The 19,700-nt window shown below is 39.9% G+C and overlaps 1 protein-coding gene across 3 annotated transcripts in view; it reads right to left on the reverse strand.

Annotated features, from left to right (window-relative positions):
* A1CF (APOBEC1 complementation factor) overlaps positions 1-18,652 on the reverse strand; it is a 103,260-nt gene extending 84,608 nt beyond the window's left edge. For 2 of the 3 annotated variants that reach the window (XM_010832215.1, XM_010832214.1), the window contains exon 1: positions 18,552-18,652. The gene's annotated coding sequence lies outside the window, so the exon portion shown is untranslated. The remainder of the gene's footprint in view (positions 1-18,551) is intronic. The other variant, XM_010832216.1, reaches the window with a different exon arrangement.
* Between the last annotated feature and the right edge of the window lie 1,048 nt (positions 18,653-19,700).

Below are 19,700 nucleotides of genomic sequence, written 5' to 3' on the forward strand. Positions count from 1 at the left end.
AGGAAAACAACAGAATGGGAAAGACTAGAGATCTCTTCAAGAAAATTAGAGATACCAAGGGAACATTTCATGCAAAGATGGGCTCGATAAAAGACAGAAATGGTATGGACGTAACAGAAGCAGAAGATATTAAGAAGAGATGGCAAGAATACACAGAAGAACTGTACAAAAAAGATCTTCACGACCCAGATAATCATGATGGTGTGATCACTGACCTAGAGCCAGACATCCTGGAATGTGAAGTCAAGTGGGCCTTAGAAAGCATCACTACGAACAAAGCTAGTGGAGGTGATGGAATTCCAGTTGAGCTATTTCAAATCCTGAAAGATGATGGTGTGAAAGTGCTGCACTCAATATGCCAGCAAATTTGGAAAACTCAGCAGTGGCCACAGGACTGGAAAAGGTCAGTTTTCATTCCAATCCCAAAGAAAGGCAATGCCAAAGAATGCTCAAACTACCACACAATTGCACTCATCTCACACGCTAGTAAAGTAATGCTCAAAATTCTCCAAGCCAGGCTTCAGCAATATGTGAACCGTGAACTTCCTGATGTGCAAGCTGGTTTTAGGAAAGGCAGAGGAACCAGAGATCAAATTGCCAACATCCGCTGGATCATGGCAAAAGCAAGAGAGTTCCAGAAAAGCATCTACTTCTGCTTTATTGACTAAGCCAAAGCCTTTGACTGTGTGGATCACAATAAACTGTGGAAAATTCTGAAAGAGATGGGAATACTAGACCACCTGGTCTGCCTCTTAAGAAATTTTTATGCAGGTCAGGAAGCAACAGTTAGAACTGGACATAGAACAACAGACTGGTTCCAAATAGGAAAAGGAGTACGTCAAGGCTGCATATTGTCACCCTGCTTATTTAACTTATATGCAGAGTACATCATGAGAAACGCTGGACTGGAAGAAGCACAAGCTGGAATCAAGATTGCCAGGAGAAATATCAATAGCCTCAGATATGCAGATGACACCACCCTTATGGCAGAAAGTGAAGAGGAACTAAAAAGCATCTTGATGAAAGTGAAAGTGGAGAGTGAAAAAGTTGGCTTAAAGCTCAACATTCAGAAAACAAAGATCATGTCATCCAGTCCCATCACTTCATGGGAAATAGATGGGGAAACAGTGGAAACAGTGTCAGACTTTATTTTTCTGGGCTCCAAAATCACTGCAGATGGTGACTGCAGCCATGAAATTAAAAGACACTTACTCCTTGGAAGGAAAGTTATGACCAACCTAGATAGCATATTCAAAAGCATAGACGTTACTTTGCCAACAAAGGTTCGTCTCTCAAGGCTATGGTTTTTCCTGTGGTCATGTATGGATGTGAGAGTTGGACTGTGAAGAAGGCTGAGCACCGACGAATTGATGCTTTTGAACTGTGGTGCTGGAGAAGACTCTTGAGAGTCCCTTGGACTGCAAAGAGATCCAACCAGTCCATTCTGAAGGAGATCAGCCCTGGGATTTCTTTGGAAGGAATGATGCTAAAGCTGAAACTCCAGTACTTTGGCCACCTCATGTGAAGAGTTGACTCATTGGAAAAGACTCTGATGCTGGGAGGGATTGGGGGCAGGAGGAGAAGGGGACGACAGAGGATGAGATGGCTGGATTGCATCACTCACTCAATGGACATGAGTCTGAGTGGACTCCAGGAGTTGGTGATGGACAGGGAGGCCTGGTGTGCTGCGATTCATGGGGTCGCAAAGAATCCGACACGACTGAGCGACTGAACTGAACTGATGTTCTAAAAGTTTAATATATAATTTATTTAATCCATATTAAAACTCAGTGGGGTAGGTATTATTCCTATGATATAGGTAGTAAACCATGTAAGGTTAATGAGCCCAAGGTTACTTGGTAATAAGTGGAAGAACTATGACCTGAATCTGTGCTTCCCTGGTGATTTGGATGGTAAAGAATTCACCTACAATGCGGGAGATCTGAGTTTAGTCCCTGTGTTGGGAAGATCCCCTGGAGGAGGGCATGGAAACCCACTCCAGTATTCTTGCCTGGAGAATCCCCATGGACAGAGGAGCTTGGCGAGCTACAGTTCATGGGGTCGCAAAGAGTCAGACACGACTGAGGGACTAAGCACAACTCTGACTTGAATCTAAGTAGCGTGGACCTAGCATCTGTGCGCTTAATTACTAAATTTGACTTCTCACCTACTTTGGCCACATGATATGAAGAGTTGACTCATTGGAAAAGACCCTGATGCTGGGAAAAATTGAGGGCAAGAGGATAAGGGGATGACAGAGGATGAGATGATTGGATGGCATCATTGGCTCAGTGAACATGATTTTGAGCAAACTCCAGGAGATAGTGAAGGACAGGCTAGCCTGGAGTGCTGCAGTCCACGGGGTTGCAGAGTCAGACATGATTTAGTAACTAAACATCAGCAACATCTCAGAAATATTAGGCAAGTTGTGACAGGGAGAAGAGGGAGATTATATCTACTAGCCTCCCATAGAGTGTGAAAACTACACCATGATATAACTGATGAAGGTGATACTGTGAGTCTGTGTTCTCTTCCACGGGGACAGATGTTATTGGTCATTTAAGCAATATGGTAAGTTAGTCTCTTTGCTTGAATGAAATGAGCTATTGTTCTAATTTTTACATAGTGCTGTGGATGGACAGTCTGATGGTTCAGGTGGATGCATTTAGAATCTAACACCTGCTGGACATAATCCAGAATGGACACATGGTCCTCACCAGCCCTCTGTTACGTACTTGGTCATACGTCACTAAAACATTACTCTTTGACAAAGTGTGGAGTCTTCACATGTGACCAAGTCATGTATCATTTGACAGGATCTGACTGGAATTTCATGTTAATTTCTATTCCTATATTTAAATTAAAGCATTATTGGTTTCTCATTTGATCTTTAGCTTTTTTGGATTGTAGGAAGTCAGAGAGGAGGGTGTCAGCTATGGACCAAGTATCTGATGCAGTAGTGCAGTGGTGGGTAACCAAAGCCACAAGTACTTCTAATAGGCACCAAACACAACTATTTTGGTAACAGGGTCTTCTCTCTTCTTCTTTCTGTCTCCCTCCTCCTCCCTCCTTTCCTTCCTCCTTTAAACATCCATTTAACTACTGTTTTCCTTTTCCTTTCTCTTGCTGTCTTCCACTCTTTAATCCTGTACTTTATTCTCTCTCCTGCTCCTTTGGTGACACCAATGGCTAAAGAAGTTGCTGATTGCATCTAGAAGGTATACCATATTTTTAAGACAAGTTATTAACAGTTGTAGAGAAGCAATGCTGACAGACACCATTTCTAAATAAACGGCTATTTTTGCAAAGATATATAGGCCCAGCTGATACTTTGATTACTGTTTGTTGATGTTTAAATCCATACACCATCCTACTTGCAGTTATTCCGAGTCCTAAATAGAGTAACTTGAAATAGCAAATCCTAAGATACCGGGAAAATTGCACTACAGTAAAAATATCTATGGAGAAAAATAAAACTGTACCAGAGAAAAAATACTGTTGGGGCTACCAACTAAGAATTTATCAGAAAAAAAAGAAGCAGCAGAAATATAATAGACAAATGATTGGATCGCGGTTTGTGTGCATTTCTTTGTGTATATACTTACACCTGGACCAAAGTAGAGCATTATGAGCATTTGGGTGATGAGAAGGCATGTATCTTCAACTTTTGTTTTAATAATTAAAAATCAGGAATCACACACAATCTCTTTTGAAAAGATAAGACTAGCCAGACTCTTGGGAAAGTTAAGCACATTCATCTGGCCCACAGATCATTATTGCTGCAAAATAGTCCTGACATCTAGAAATCCTTCTTGTTTCGTTTGAGGAAAAAGTCATTTCAAATAGTCAAAATTTTTATTTTCTCTTTCAGTTCAGTTCAGTCGCTCAGTCATGTCTGACTCTTTGAGACCCCATGAATCGAAGCACGCCAGGCCTCCCTGTCCATCACCAACTCCCAGAGTTCACTCAGACTCACGTCCATCGAGTCAGTGATGCCATCCAGCCATCTCATCCTCTGTCAACCCCTTCTCCTCCTGCCCCCAATTCCTCCCAGCATCAGAGCCTTTTCCAATGAGTCAACTCTTCGCATGAGGTGGCCAAAGTACTGGAGTTTCAGCTTCAGCATCATTCCTTCCAAAGAAATCCCAGGGCTGATCTCCTTTAGATGGACTGGTTGGATCTCCTTGCAGTCCAAGGGACTCTCAAGAGTCTTCTCCAACACCACAGTTCAAAAGCATCAATTCTTCGGCGCTCAGCCTTCACTTTAAAAGTCTGTTTAAAACCGCAAAATTTATGGTCCAGTAGAAACACCTGCCATTTAGCATATTCTCATTAAGTGCATATTACAGAGGTACATTTTATCTTCTTCAAAAGATATTTCATCATTTATTTGCTTCAAATACCCTTTAAATATCAACAAAGAGTCTTTAAATCCCTGGAATTTAGCTTGAAACTATAAATTACATGAGGAAAGACAGGAGAGGAAGTGTTAACCTATGCGTGTCTTGTCAAATTAGGACTTTGAGATTTAACTGCAAATGTTCCGCATTTTAGCAGAAACTATAGCTTAACATTCAGAAAACAAAGATCATGGCATCTGGTCCCATCACTTCATGGGAAATAGATGGGGAAACAGTGGAAACAGTGTCAGACTTTATTTTTTGGGCTCCAAAATCACTGCAGATGATGACTGCAGCCATGAAATTAAAAGACGCTTACTCCTTGGAAGGAAAGTTATGACCAACCTAGATAGCATATTCAAAAGCATAGACGTTACTTTGCCAACAAAGGTTCGTCTAGTCAAGGCTATGGTTTTTCCTGTGGTCATGTATGGATGTGAGAGTTGGACTGTGAAGAAAGCTGAACACTGAAGAATTGATGCTTTTGAACTGTGGTGTTGGAGAAGACTCCTGAGAGTCCCTTGGACTACAAGGAGATCCAACCAGTCCATTCTGAAGGAGATCAGCCCTGGGATTTCTTTGGAAGGAATGATGCTAAAGCTGAAACACCAGTACTTTGGCCACCTCATGCGAAGAGTTGACTCATTGGAAAAGACTCTCATGCTGGGAGGGATTGGGGGCAGGAGGCGAAGGGGACGACAGCAGATGAGATGGCTGGATGGCATCACTGACTCGATGGACGTGAGTCTGAGTGAACTCCGGGAGTTGGTGATGGACAGGGAGGCCTGGCATGCTGCGATTCATGGGGTTGCAAAGAGTTGGACACAACTGAATGACTGAACTGAACTGAACTGATAGAGAAAGAACAGATTCCCTACCTAGCCTCATGGCATATTCACCTGTATTTGGTAATCATCCTTACCACCTCTATAAGAATTATGATTCAACTGGTTTGGAATGGAACTTAGGATAGTCTAAAATGGTATGGTCTGAAGCCTCCTCAGGTAATAATATGCAACCAAGTTTAGAACTTCTGAATTAAACTCTAGTCTATATTTGTTAAATGTCAAACAAAATGAAATACGAGAGTAATTTATTCCACCTGCCAAATAGTTGGGATATACGCATTTTTAAAAAGTACTAAACAATTCTATAAAAGAAAGGCAGAGACTAGGTTACAGGAGAAAGAAAATAATTCAAAATTGTCTTTAATATTTGTCCTTTCTACATTCTCATTACTTTCAATGAGTAAATGTTTTTATAATTGCCAGCATTTAGAAATGATATCCTTGAAATATCAAAACCCCCCACATTCTTCCTAGAGTCTGGCATAGGTGATTTGTATCCAAATCCATTTCCATGAGGACCAACCAATAAGGTATTCGTATTACCACTGTATGCATAAAACTCTAGGTCATGGCTCTATATATGGAGAGGAAGCAAAAGCTGTGAGGTAGAGAACGGATAGTGGGTAGAAAGTCAGGATGGCTTTTCGAAGAGAGAGGAGCAGTTGTAAAAAGTAGTTGGGTCAAGAGAACAGTGAAGCAACTTAGCAGGTCTATGAATCCCTACAGCTGAAGTCCTTAAGGCCTCTTCATCCAGAACAATCTCCAGGATAGGCTCCTCATGGAGTCTGGATGTTGATTTTTTTTTTTTTGCTCACTATACATATGTATCCATACTTGTTGTTTTTCTTACCCCTGTTGCCATCCTTCACCCTGTCTTCCATTACTAGACTTAGCCAAACTAGAAAGAAATTTCACTGCTTCCTACCCCTAGTTACTGTCTACCACTGCTAGATCGATCTTCCTAAAATATCCCTTCTAATATTCTTCATTGGTCTCATCACTAACTATGAAGAAATAGTCCAGTTCCTTAGCCTGATATCCAACATCCACCATGATCTGGCCCTCACTCTACTTTGCTGACTATCTTTCAGTGCCTTTCTAGAGCTGTTCTGTGCTCAAGCCCATCAGGTCTCCCAGATACATCAGCGACTTCTTACTTAGGTTTCTTTGTACTTGTTCCCCATTTTCCATGTGCCTGGAGTCCCCACCCTCACTTTCACACTTTCCCTGGCTGAGATGAATTTATGCCTGTACCATCAGATTGTGTGTGGTTGTACATATATAGGAATGCACAAGCACACATGTGTGGCTATGAATATGTATATATACACAAGGGTGAATAAACTCCTGGTGACCAGTGTTGACCGCACAACATCACACAGAATGTTTCCTTTCATAGCTGGTTCTGACACCACCATTCCCTTACAAATCCTCCAGCCTCTGCTTAACTTGGATAAGAATATCAGAAACTCTGAACTAGAGATCCTTATAAGTGATCTGTATTTGACACCACTGAAGATGATTAAGTTTTTTAATCCAAAAAAGACATTGAAATATTTTAACGACAGACAGAAACTGTGCATGTATTGAAGGAGGGAGTGGGTAATAGAGAGGAAATGGAGATTCTTAAGACCAGACAGCATAGGTACTTTCTATGCCCTTAAGGTTATATTTTGATGGCTAATTTTGTGTGTCAACTTGACTGGGTCACACAGTACCCAGACATTTGGCCAAGCATTATTCTGGGTGTGTCTTTGAGGATGTTTCTGGATGAGGCAGATATTTGAATCTGTAGACTGAGTAGAGCAGATTGCTCTTCTAATGTGGGTAGGCCTCACCTAATCAACTGAAGACCTGAATAGAATAAAGGCTAAATAAAGGGAATTCTGCCCAGCCTGAGTGCTTGAGTTGGGACAGCAGTCTTTTCCTACATTCAAAGTTGAACTGAAATGTTGGCTTTTCTTGGGTCTCTAGGCCTCTGTCTTCCAGATAGGAATTACATGTTGGCTGTCCTGGGTCTCCAGATTGCCAGCTGCAGATCTTGGGACTTACGTGTCTCCACAATGAGATGAGCCAGTTCTTCATAATAAATCTCTTTATCTATCGACAGATAAACAGATTTATATATATCTTATAGATACCAGAACACTGACAACACTAAAATCATGTACATGTATTAGCCAATTAAGATTCCAATTGGAATATTGGTTCTGTTTCCCTGGAGAACTCTGGTTAACACATATACATACATGGTTTTGGTGTTGTTATTGTCCTGGTACATTTAACATCAGAGTATCAGCCATCATCAGATGGCTATCATGTTACCGTCACTCAATAATAATCTTCAACTCTGATCCTATGCCTGACTTTCTCAAAGATCCCTGGGAAAGAGAACTGGCAGAGTTTAGAAATTCTAGAATCACATAACCTAACAAGAGTAGAATTTCCTTGCAGTTTAGTTCAGTTGCTCAGTCATGTCCAACTCTTTGTGAGAGTCAGTCACTCTTTGAGACCCCGTGGACTGCAGCATGCCAAGCTTTCCTGTCCATCTCCAACTTCTGGAGCTTGCTCAAACTCATAGTCATTGAATTGATGATGCCATCCAACCATCTCATCCTCTGTTGTCCCCTTCTCCTCCTGCCTTTAATCTTTCCCAGCACCAGGGTCTTTTCCAATGAGTCAGATCTTCACAACAGGTGACCAAAGTATTGGAGCTTCAGCTTCAACAGTCCTTCCAATGAATAATCAGGACTGACTGATTTCCTTTAGGATTGACTGGTTGGATCTCCTTGCAATCCAAGTGACCCTCAAGAGTCTTCTCCAACACCACAGATCAAAAGCATCAATTCATACACCCAGGACTTGGACCAAGATCTCCTGCATTGCAGGCAAACTATTTACCAACTGAACTACCAGGGAAGCCCTGAATTTCCTTGCATGTATGTTTAATTTCTAAGTTGACTTAGAAATTGGTAAAGTGGTAATCAGCATACAATGTAGATATCCCTCAGCTTAAAGGCAGATACTTACCCAATAGTCCTGGGACCAGTTATTGGTGTGGCAGATTACAGAAATCTGATTAGCTGGTGAGATCTGGCGTTATCATGTGTCTTTTTATTTTTGTTGAGATTGTCCTTTTGAACTCATTTGCTACATCTGGTATCCTCAGACCAATTTGGAAAAAATAAGTTGAAAACTCAATTCTTACCAAAGCTGCCCATCACTGACTAATGGGATACATTCAATCCTGAAGAGAATCTTACAAAATCAACTATCTAAAGCTCTGTACTACAGTGACCCTGAGGCAATCTGACACTTGCAGTAAAGGACAACCTTATGTTTCCCTTTAAAAAGCAGCTTACATAAATTCTGATTTTATTCTAACTTACATGTATTGGTATAAAATTCCCTCATTAAATTGTTGTCTCCTTATTTCTAATCAGCCATCACGTTCTGATATTTAGCTTTCTTTGAATTCCCACGGCCATTAATTTTCATTTATGCAACCCTTATCTAATATCTAGATCACTGTTACAATTCAACCCATAGTTTTTCTAACTTTAATGCCATCTGTGTAACACTGGTTCATTTTCTTAAATATCTCTTTAATATTACTCTTCTATTAACATAATTCCAATGGCCTTGTATAACTATCAATTAATGTCAAATTTTCTATTTTGTTACCTATCAAACATCTCTAATACTTTATATTAAGTTGTACTCCATATTAATTTCCAGCATATACCTTCCCTCACTCAGGCCAATTGAAGGATGGCTAGGAGTTAGGTGAAGGGAGAAGAGGAGAAAGGAACTCTAGGGGACAGGATGTAAGTGAAATGTTATGGATGGTTGAGAAGTTGAGTATGATTAGAATGTTGAGTACAATTTAGGGAGGGTTTTCTTGAGGTGTGTCTTTGAGGATGTTTCTGGATGATATGAATGCTTGAATCCATGGACTGAATAAAGCAGATTGCTCTTCCTAATGTGAGTATGCCTCATCTAATCAACTGAGGGCCTAAATAGAATAGGGGAAGAGAATGAGAGTGACAGTAGATAAGGCTGGTAAGGCAGGCAAGAATTAAATCAATGTATCTATTGGCATAATAGAGTGTTCTTGTTGTATTATGAAGCCACTGAGATCACCTTGGAAGAATTCTAGGACCCTGTGTACTTTAGAAAGAGAACTCTTGAGTTTTCTTGCATGCATGCATGCCTTGTTGCTCAGTCGTGTTCAACTCTTTGTGACCCCATGGACTGTGGCCTGGCAGGCTCCTCTGTCCATGGAATTTTCCAGGCAAGAATACTGGAGTTGGTTGCCATTTTCTCCTCTAGGGGATCTTCCTAAGTGAGTGAAGTGAAGTCACTCAGTTGTGTCCAACTCTTTGTGACCCTGTGGACTGTAGCCAACCAGGCTCCTCCATCCATGGGATTCTCCAGGCAAGAATACTGGAGTGGGTTGCCATTTCCTTCTCCAAGGGATCTTCCTGACCCTGGGATTGAACCCGGGTCTCCCGCATTGCAGGCAGACGCTTTAACCTCTGAGCCACCAGGGAAGCTAACCCAGGGATCAAACCCACATCGACTGTGTCTCCTGCATTGCAGGCAGATTCTTTACCCACTGAACCATGAGGAAAGCCTGATGCATTATCTTGAGGATAGTTTAAAGGCAGAAAGACTAGTTTAGAGACAGATGGGGAAAAGGGGGCAGAACTATAGTTGAGGAATAAATGTAGCGTGAAGAGAAGGAGGGCCCTAAACTCCCCAAGGATATACACTCATCTTCTTAGCCTTTAGCCTCATTCTTAGTGTCACTTCATACATATTCGCTGAACAGAATGGAAATTTTATATAACCTCTCTGACTATTCCAGACTGTGCTCTTTAACTTTCTAGTTTCACCACATGATTTTAGAATATACAATATTTTGCTCTGTGTTGTTCATTATTGGTTCATAAGTCTAAGGGTATCATAGTCATGAACAAAAAACTATGGGATCACAAATTCATACTGACTTGGGTTCAGATGTTGAGTTCCATCCTTTAAGAACTTTGCAAACTTGGTTTAAGTTATTTAACCAAGTCCCAGTTTATTAATTTCAAAATGTGGGATGATGATGCCTGCCTTGTTGGGTTGTTATAGTGATCCAAAGTGACTGGATGAGCGCACAGCCTGGTACATGGCACTCACTAATGTTTTCCTTTACCTCTTCTAACCTCTTCTCCTTCTTCCCCAATTAGGTGGCTGTTTTATTCAATAGACAGTATTATGCAGCTGTTATGCATATATATAACACTTTTAGGTTTGGAAATTAAATAGGATACTTTTCTTGCCTTTCAGAAACTCCTAATTTTGTAAATAATACTTATTTCAAACAAAGTAAGAGGCCTTGAAGAAGGGAGTGATTAATTATCCCAGAGCTACTGTGGGAGCTCTGGAGAATCCTTCATGGGTTCCTTGATTTTAGGGACAAATGTACAATATATCTTTGTATCCAATGCAACATCTAAAAGAATGGTGAACTCAACAAAGTCTCAGTAAATCAATTCCCAGTGGGTACATTAACATTATAATCTTCCTGGCACCCTTTCAGCTTGCCACTTCCCTTAAAATGAACACTGACACCAATCCCTTCCGTGGCAGTGCTGATGCCCCAAAGCTCCTCCACATACAATTTCCTCTTCAAGTGTCTGTTATCATGCCTGTGCAGGGGACTGATTTGGGGGCAGTTTATATTAGCTCATGCTTGCTTTTTTGCTGTGCTAATGACCATCATTCAGCAATCTGCACCTTTGCATTTGAATACTTTGATAATTGTTGTTGTTGTATTAACTATGAAAATAATAGAACCTGAGAGGTTTGTTCTCTGGGGTGATTTCAGATCAGATTTTTAGGCTTCTGCCCTTGGTAATTACCCAGGTCCCTTTAAATCACTCTATCCTGACTTTATTAAGAGGCCCTGCCTGTGATAGAGAACGTCTCTGCCTTGGAAAAGATATCACAGAGTCAGGGAGAAAATCGCTCCCCATTTACAAAGCAAGCCAGTCATGGGGATAGATAATTTCTAAGCCACTGACTTCCACGCTAAAACACTTTCTACATGTTGACTTCATAGCCTCTCTCTCTCCTAACCATTATCTTGGTAAAGCATTGTGTAATCAACACAGAAATGAGATGAGAATTACAGCTGTAATAGCTGAGGTTTGTGTACACTTACTTGGCATTGTTCTGAGAACTTCATGTGTAATTTCTGATCCAGTCTCAAAGCAACCCTGATTTTACAGCAGAGGAAACAAGCACAGAGAAATTACCTTGCTAAAAGTCACAAGGATAGTAAGTGGTGAAGCTAGGATTTGAGCCCAGACCTTCTGGGTCCAGAAGCCCTCTGCTTTAACATTGGAATCATCTTCCTCTTGGCCATGCCAGCACCATGAGTCAGCTTTCTTGTTTTCATCAGAATTGTGGGAATACTTTGAAATCTTAAATTATTATTATTGGAAGTATTAAACTGAGTTATTATTATTATAGTAAATATTTGATTTTATGGCTTATTTTGAAAGGCAAATAAAAATGAGAGTTTGTAGACATTATAAGACTTTCTCTTATCTTTATTCTCCTCTGGGACCACATAATGGCATTCTCTGATTGATTCCAATGTAAGTAAATGCACTTGTATTAAATAACTGTTTTGAAATGAGGGAGAGATGGAGGAATTAGTATGTGGTAGGCATGATGCTCAAATGACTTTAATAATAAATCAAAATTGTTTAATAAGTAAATTCTTTCTCAAAAATCAAATACCATTCAGATCCCTTGTCCTCTGATTAGCCATGACACTTCCACCCTGAGCCATATCTTCTCAACATCTTCTCTTCCCCACCATTGAAACTGACTTGTCCTAAGTCCTCTTTCCATAAGACTTTACCAGGCTGGTGACCACGCTAGGTGACTTTAGTCTTACCTGGTGGCTCAGACTAGGTAAAGAATCTGCCTCCAATGCAGGAGACCCACATTCAATCCCTGGAAGATCTTCTGGAGAAGGGAATGGCTACTCACTCCAGTATTCTTGCCTGGAGAATCCCATGGACAGAGGAGCCTGGTGGGCTACAGTCCATAGGGTTGCAAAGAGTTGGACACAACTGAGCGACTAACACTTTACCAGGCTGGTAACTATGCTTGATGGTTTTAGGCTACAGTGTTCCTGAATGTTAACACCTCAAAGTGCCCTGATCACTCTCACTCTATATCCCAACTAATTTGTATCTTAAAAAGGAACTTCTGAAAATATATTCTTTTTAAGCTAAATGAAAAACTCTCTTGAGGCTGGTGGAACTGCTATTTGGGTGCATCTGGGTCTCCATTTAAAGCTCCAAATTAGGTCAGTTTAAATATGGGATTCCCTTAGCATTCATAGACCCAATTATTCTTTCCCTGGGGAGAAGGGTGTGCCCTCTAGGTGTGAGGTGCTATGTCCTCTTCAGACACTAAGAGAATTCTAGTGTAAGGCAGCCAAGTCCTTCAGGACAATTACTATATATTTCTAGAGATATCTCCACTGTATTCCTGGCCTGTGCCTGCACGTATTTCCTCTGTGATCTGGGCCTCACTGTCCCTTCATTCACAAGATGGGTCTCCTTTGACTGAGTCTCTGCTGTGTCATCTGTGAATCTGAGCAGAGTGGGGAGAGGAAGACTCAGAATGGAGGGAATATTTCTCATAATCGTGGAAGTCTTATTACTCTTTCTCTAAGAATGTGTATAGAGAATCCAGCCGAATTAGAAATGCTATCCAGTGGGTTCTGGTCCAACGGAAAGGACCTGCCTGAGGACTGGAGTCCTGCATATGGGTTCTCACTCTAATAAAAAGTGTCTTCTATCCTTGGGACACTCACTTAGCTTTTTCTCTGTTAAATAAAGGACCTCAAAGTTTTCTTCTCACTCCAAGACTCAAGGCTTCTCAGTGTTCCATTTTTACTCTTTTTACAAGATCCCTGTGCCAGACTGCTGGAGTTCACTCCTGTTTCTACCACTGATTAACTGGGTGATCTTGGGCAAGGTTTTCCTCGTCTCTGAGACCTCACCTCTTGTTTGAAAGGTGGGTATTGCATTGGTATCCATTCCAGAGGATTCCAGAGGGGTAAATGAGTTCATCTGTGTGTTTGGCATATGGCATAAGCTATGTCAGGATATAAGAACTGTTATTAATATCCTTGCTCTCATCCTTGTTATCATAGGGTATCAAATGGTTGGTAGTAAATGCTTAAACTGTGAGACAGTGTTAGGGTTCTTCAGGACAGAAGATTGAAAAGAGGATTCATGAAGTGAGCATTTGTATGTGCCAACACAGTTTTCTCCTCCATGGTATCAGATTCTGATTTCTGACTTCCACTGCAGGTAAGCAGAGGTTTTAGACTAACAAGTCAATTCACGAAGAAGGCCCCAGCTTAGCACTAAATATAAACCTAAGAGACAAGCTGGATAGAATTATACTAAAGATGAGTTAATAGGAAGGAAAATCAGTTGCATGTATACCTAATAGCCTGCCAGTTTTTCCATCAGTTTTTCAGGAGATGTTACAGATTTGTCCCTTCTTTGCTTCCTTCACTATGTTAGTTGCGGCATCTGCACTGGTTTAAATCTTTCCAGGATTGTTTTCTTCTGGGACCTGCGTGGAACTGATTCTCCCCTCACCTTCCATGGGGTTCCTTATGCCTTCTCTTCACAGTTTCATCACACTTCTGAATTCATTCATAGACAAATCAGTAAATGCCCAGGACAGCAGTTGAAGGCTCCCAACGTAGTCTGCATTATTGCTACATAAACAGAGCTGGGCTTATAGACTCTAGGTGAGAGATCATTCAATGATGAATAATGACAATAACCTTGAAGAAACTAAGATTACTAAGTTGACTGTGAAGAAAGTTTCTTTAAAAAATCTAAATTCTTCTGTATTCCATGCTAGAATAGTCTATAGAAATAAGGTAGCATAGTTGTTAATTCTGCTATGTATCAATAAACCTCATATTCTTAAGTCAATTCAGCATTCCAAAAACTGGTGGCTTTTTAACTGCTCCAGGAATAAAAGACATTATTATGTCATTGAAGGAAGGAATGTTTTTTTATAGAATTGCAAACTGGTTTGCTCACTTAGTCATTCCGTGTGGCCAAATTGTCATATGTCATATGTCTCCTTAGCCAAACTATTGACTGTAGCAGAACCCTGTATATAATCTTGCAAACTAGAGGCAGTTATCTTAATTCTTCTTCTTACTTTCCTCTTAATATTAGCAGGGATGAATCTGGAAAATATTTTCCATACGATTGTTAACACCTACAAATATAAAATTCCACATATATATCCGAATAAGGGGGGAAAAAAAAACAAGCTTAGTTTATACATCTTTAAAAGAAAATAAAATTAGAGAGCTTAAGAAACCAGCATATTTTAGTCAAGACAGCCATTTTTATAAAGGGAAATATTTTAATTTTGGATTTGGATCCATCCAAACTATTCACCACAAAATGTCAATGTATTAAATTAAAAATGTAAAATAGTTTTTAAAGCTGACCACCTAGTTGGATAAGGTTTAATGGGATAAAATGAAAAACTGCTGATTGAATCAGCAGTAAATATTTGTTAATTACTGCCTGGATTTTACCTTATCAGGCCAAGAAGCAGATGGGCCTTAGATTTCTGTATAGAAGGTCACTGCAGTCCTGCTGCTCCTTTTCCAGGTGCTTTCCCTGGGGGGAGTTTGGACTGTGAGGACTGCACTTTAGAGGAGCCTGGTTACTGTTTCCATGAATAAGATAAAATGGTGTTTATCCTCTGTGGATCAATACCATCTTGTTTGAACTTATTGAGTCATTTAGAGACACAGAAGGTAATGAAAACCATTGTGCAATAGTACCCAGCGTAGTACCCAGCGTCCCGAGGGATGACAGCATTTTAAAAGACAGTTATTGAAACAGATTTGTAACATCAACTGGCTGAATGATGAAACTGAACACACACTGTGACAAGGTGTCCTGTGGGTTTCAGTGGAAAAGGCTTTGGATTCTTAACTAAGAGTCTTCTTGAGAAACATTCTCTAAAATAAAAATGGTATAGGATGCTTGTTTTTTGGAATAAAAGAAAATGATAAACTCTCTTATTTTCTGAACAAATAGGATTTCTCTTTGTGACTCATCAAAACTTCATTGTATATGTACAGTGTTTGATTTAAATGATATTAGCATTGTTTTGGGGAGAAGGCAATGGCACCCCACTCCAGTGCTCTTGCCTGGAAAATCCCATGGACGGGGGAGCCTGGTGGGCTGCCGTCTATGGGGTCGCACAGAGTCGGACATTACTGAAGCGACTTAGCAGCAGCAGCAGCAGCAGCAGCATTGTTTTGACAAAGAGGAACTAATGGGGAAGTTTGGAAAGTTTTAAGAAACTCTGGAAAGTTTTAGAAAACTATTGGAGGTTTATACCAATAGGGAAATGGACAGGGAAGAGAGTTTTGCTGAATTTTTAAATTCACATTGCCAAGGACTATGCTTAATTAGTTTTGCTTTGTCACCTCCTGTGATCTTTACTAAATTCTGCAGGACAGATTTAACCCCCATTTTATATTTGAAGGGGCTTCCCTGGTGGCTCAGATGGTAAAAAAATCCGCCTGCAATATGGGAGACCTGGGTTCAATCCCTGGGTTGGGAAGATCCCCTGGAGAAGGGAATGGCAACCCACTCCAGTATTCTTGCCTAGAGAATCCCACCGAAAGAGGGGCCTGGCAGGCGACAGTCCATGGGGTCGCAAAGAGTCAGACGTGACTGAGCAACTTTCACTTCACTTTTACATTTGAAGAATCTGAGATTCAGAGTTGAATATCATGCCTAAGGTCACAAACTTAAGGAATTTGGGAACAGGCATTCCAGCCTAGCTCTGTCAGGAGAAAAGTCCAGTGTTCTATCTATAATTAATTTGAAAAATCTCTAAGATAAACATGCTCCTGTTTGACGGAAGATGGTTAGACTCTAAATTGCCTTAGAGTTTTGATCATGATGATTGAAATAGTGATGGTTTCAGTCAATTCTGGTTGCTATGGATGCTGGACATGGACTATAAAAATGATTTGTTGTGTCTTCATTTGTGTTCTGAGGAGTACCATTTCTGAGATAATGTCACCAAAAGAAGATGCACTCTTGTAAATTAAGCTTAGGAAACAAAACATTGCCTAGTCTCCTAGATAATCACAATGAATGAACATATTTTTTTGTTGCTGTTTAGTTGTTCAGTCATGTCCTATTCTGTGTGACCCTGTGAATGGTAGCCCACCAGGCTCCTCTGTCCATGGGATTTCCCAGGCAAGAGTACTGATGTGGGTTGCCATTTCCTTCTCTAGGGGATCTTTCCAACCCAGGGATTGAACCCACGTTTCCTGCATTGGTAGGCATGTTCTTTACCATTGAGCCACCAAGGAAGCTATTTATACATAGAATAAATCTTCTTGTGAGGACAGTCTCATGGTTTTATGCTTGGGCTCTGGAGTCGGAACACCTGATTGGGGCGCTTAGCTCTGCCACCTCCTAAGTGGGTGATGTTCAGCCCATTTGGTAACTTATTCATGCCTCAGTTGCAAAATGTTATAGTACTGTCTAACATATATAGCTGTTCTAAGAATAGCTTGAGATAAATGCATGAAAAGTACTTAGACGTGCACTTGGCCATATGCTTAATAAATGTCTGTTATCATTATTATTACTCAAAATACTCATGTAGTAACAAGACCTGCTTTAATTGTCTAATTGCCATTTCCTCAACTTACTTAACAACACAGTCCCCCTTTGGAAGCCACATGTATTAACATCCACTGAATACAGTGTAGGGAAGGTTACATTTGAAATGACACAAAACCAACTTGGTGTTAGCCCAGGTGAGCATAATAACTAAATATTCAATGTTTTCATATCCACTATGTTACTTTAGGTTTGTCCATGATAACTAATTTCTTTCTTTCTTTTTTTTTTTTTGGACAACCATCTTTCCCCTTCCCTTACATTTGATAAATAATAAACGGAAACAGTAAAATGTGAGAATTTTCTCAAATGGAGAGTATCCATACTATTCCAGAAAATATGGTCCTTAAAAATGAACCTGTAAATCATTTGTTTATTACCTATATTTAGCAGAGGAATGCCTCAGTGCTTTAAAATAAGTGATTTCACTTTTATTTCTTAACCTATGCTCTGTTGTATGCATCTCAGCACATATAATAAAGAATTTTTCAGGCCAGACTACCACATCTTTGATGCTCCTAAATTATAGCAAGAGTTAAATTTGCCAATGCATGTTTTACAAAACACGAATCCTGCCCAATGCAAAATAATGCTATGTTAGTCATCTTCTTAAAGACACACGGTACCCAGGTGAACAGTCCAAAAAACGTGTTTGACTTGGAACACGCTTCTTTACCATTCTCCCTGGAACTTACTCTGACAATTATAGAACAAAACTATTTCAATTAGAATATTTAAGAGATTTCTGGGAGGAATGGGATATTCCTGGTAAGTGCCCTGATTGATTTCCTTTTTTAGATAGAATACCATCATAGTCTGATTGTGAATCATCTTTTCGGAGTGAACAAAATGGTCACGTGAAATATATCCACTGCAGCACAGCTGCCCAAACCATCCTGAAAGGAAAAGATCTAATAATTAAGCCATCTGAAGGTAGAGATTTAATACACTCAAGACCAAAAATTTTCCATGACTGCTTTTGTTTTGTTTTCTTATGTTTTTGGTGGTGGTGCAGGATAAAGGAGGAAAGGAAGGGAGATAAATGAATATGTGAAATCTAAAGTATGGTAGAAATTATGACCCCCACAGAGAACGCAGAATCTGTCATTGCTGTTAATACCATTTCTCTTGTTAATTACACTTTTATGCTTCCCCGGATCCGAGGACCAGAACAGACAGTCAACCACAACACTCCCGGCTGTCTGGCTATTGCTAAATACATTTCTCAGAAACATTAGCCTGACTCTTGAACCTGATGTGATAAATCTACATGATTTTTTTACCCTCAGAAATTGATTAACTCAAAGAACAAAAGCGGGCTGTTGTCTCATTTTGAGATTATATGATCATTCTAATATTTTCTTTTGTTTTCAGATGGCTTTATCAGTATAAAAGCAAACTAGAAATATCCCTGAATTCAGCTCTCTTGTGGAAGCGCGTAAAAGCTGTTTCACTGCATTCCCACTGATCCACATGGCACAGTTTCACAGAGTTGAAATAGAAAAATCAAAACACATGAACCATACCTGAGTGATTTCAGAGATTCCCACCCGGAAAAGGTTTCCTTGATTATGGCGAATTCAACGTGTCACTCTGGTTATGCTCTAATCATCATATCAAACTCCAAAGGTTCAGTGGCTTTAGGTTTGGTTTACAATTCCTGGGAGTTAAACTTTAACTCACCCTGTCTCTTGCATCCATGCAGCCCTTTGACCAGATAATTGGGTCACTACAACCCAAGCAGAATCTACAAAATTACTGTTGTCATTTCTTTACCATATTAACATGAATTTTGTATTAAAAATCATTGAGGTGAATATTATTTTGATGTGTTTTAAGTGACATATACTTTAAAAAGTAGAACTCACTGCAATTTGGATAAGTAAGCTTTCTTTTATATTAAGTCCCTTGTTTTCTGCTATGCCAAAATGATATTAAGCCTATGGTAATTTAAGAGAATGTTTCACACTCCTTATATCATTGTATTACATGGAATAAAGTGTGGAGTTTTAGGTCAAGTATGCAGATAAATGCAGGCTTAGAAAAATAGAACACATAAGGTATTTACATAACCAAATAAATACTGTCAGATCATGTTGGGGAAAGCAGGCTTCTTTTTATATAAGCTGCTCATTCAGATTTTAAGAGAGCCATGTAATCAGCCATGTACTGAGGTAATTTGAGAGCCAAGGCTGTTCGTTACTTGCAATCTCAGTGGCAACTGTGTTTATTAAAGAACAGGCAAATGTATTTCCAAAGATATAAACTCAACATTCTCAATTCTCTGATAAGAGCTCCAGTCTATGGAGGAAATTTCTAAGAGTCATAAAGCCCACTGAAAAAAATAAAAACCCTCCTAATTTTGAGTAAATTGTAAGGGTTTATAAACCACAGGCCCCAACACTGAAATTAGAGGACACGCTTAGCTTCAGTTCTAATAAGAGGAGTCTGCTTTTCTAGGAAGCAACTACTAACAGAAGTGCTTGTTCATTCTGTGTTTTATTTTATTTTACAGTCAGTCATTCCATAATGACATCTGGTAATATAAAGCGTACTGTTGGAATGCTAGTTCTACCCATAGTTTTCAGCTCTCAAACACAAGGAAGTCTAGATATTCCTAGACTTTTCCCAGAGCAATGCCTGACAAAGTTAAGCAAAAACACTCCCGGAACTGT

This window comes from Bison bison, unplaced genomic scaffold (genome assembly GCF_000754665.1).
Source record: "Bison bison bison isolate TAMUID 2011002044 unplaced genomic scaffold, Bison_UMD1.0 scf7180017860456, whole genome shotgun sequence".
Classification (NCBI taxonomy): domain Eukaryota; kingdom Metazoa; phylum Chordata; class Mammalia; order Artiodactyla; family Bovidae; genus Bison; species Bison bison.